A 1,228-nucleotide genomic window follows, 5' to 3' on the forward strand; every position below is an offset into this window, starting at 1 on the left:
TCCCTTCCGACCCTTAATCTATGAAGCTATGAAACTATGGGAGCACCAGCACTCAGGGGGTGCATGTGCACCCCCTACATGTTGCCTATGCCCATTGTTCTTGACGTACGAAACCAAAACTTGACAAAAAAAATGCCCAAAACTCCAAGTGAGGCTTCACCAATACTGAAGAGCAGAAGAATCACTTCCCTTCGTTTGCAAGTGACACTCCTGTTAACACAACCCAGCATACTGTTTGCTTTTTCTGCAACAAGCAAATGCTATTGACTCATTCAGTTTATGGCCCATGGTATCTCCAGGTCCTTCTCTGCAGTACTACAGCCTGGCCAGTCATTCCCTCAATCAGTATATGTAATATGAGGCATTTTAGAGGTGGTGGCTAAATTCCTCCTGCTGTTTGACCTTATATATAATTAAACATTCTCATTATTTTATATAAACTAAATATTCACATGTTCCTACCTCCCAGACTAGCTTTTTTATGCTTGAGGATTATAGTCATTATCTGTTGCAATGAAATATTTCATACACAGTAGAACTCTTTCAAAGACCTTAAACTTCCTCCAGGGGTTTTGGAAGCCACTGGTCTCAGCAGAATGAGTCCTCCAACAGAGTTTAGGAGAAAAGCAAACTTTATTCACATTTTGAGAATCTTAATATTGCTAGCAAATAACGAACAACATGGTATATCTAGATATACATATAATATTTCCACGACCAAAATGAATCCACTTCCAACAACAACTCTTCCTCTGACAAGATTGAGGAAAAGGTCAGCCCCAACAAACATCAGATTGGACACCTCACAGTGGACAAAACCCTAACCTTGACTGCTACATTGACCACTTCATGGAACGAATGAACAATGAAATAATCAACAACAACCTCTCTCTAGAGAGAAAGGCCATAGAATCTCAAAGATCTAACCACCAAGTAGTAATAAAGTCAGCGGATAAAAGGAGGAGCCAGTCATCCTAAACCATGAAGACTACATAAAAGGAAGCCAACAGACAACTCTGTGACACCACCTACTACAAAGAACTACAAGAAGATCCTACTCCCCTTTTCACCATGAAACTCAATAATACCATCAAATCATTTCCATTAGGACTACAAGAAAAACTGCAGACCTTGTTCCACCCCACTGCCCTGCCCAGGGATTTTTTACATGCTCAACAGAATCCACAAACAAGGAAACCCTGGCAAACCTATCATATCCAACCATGGG

At 40.6% G+C, this 1,228-nt stretch overlaps 1 long non-coding RNA gene across 1 annotated transcript in view; it reads left to right on the forward strand.

Moving 5' to 3' along the window:
• The window catches only part of LOC109302447, a 22,494-nt gene extending 21,618 nt beyond the window's left edge, over positions 1-876 (forward strand). The window contains exon 3 of the long non-coding RNA XR_002098779.1: positions 778-876. This is a non-coding gene — a long non-coding RNA (uncharacterized LOC109302447). The remainder of the gene's footprint in view (positions 1-777) is intronic.
• The last annotated feature ends 352 nt before the right edge of the window (positions 877-1,228 follow it).

The sequence above is a fragment of the Gavialis gangeticus genome, unplaced genomic scaffold (genome assembly GCF_001723915.1).
Source record: "Gavialis gangeticus isolate Ggan-Ray unplaced genomic scaffold, GavGan_comp1, whole genome shotgun sequence".
NCBI classification, from domain to species: domain Eukaryota; kingdom Metazoa; phylum Chordata; order Crocodylia; family Gavialidae; genus Gavialis; species Gavialis gangeticus.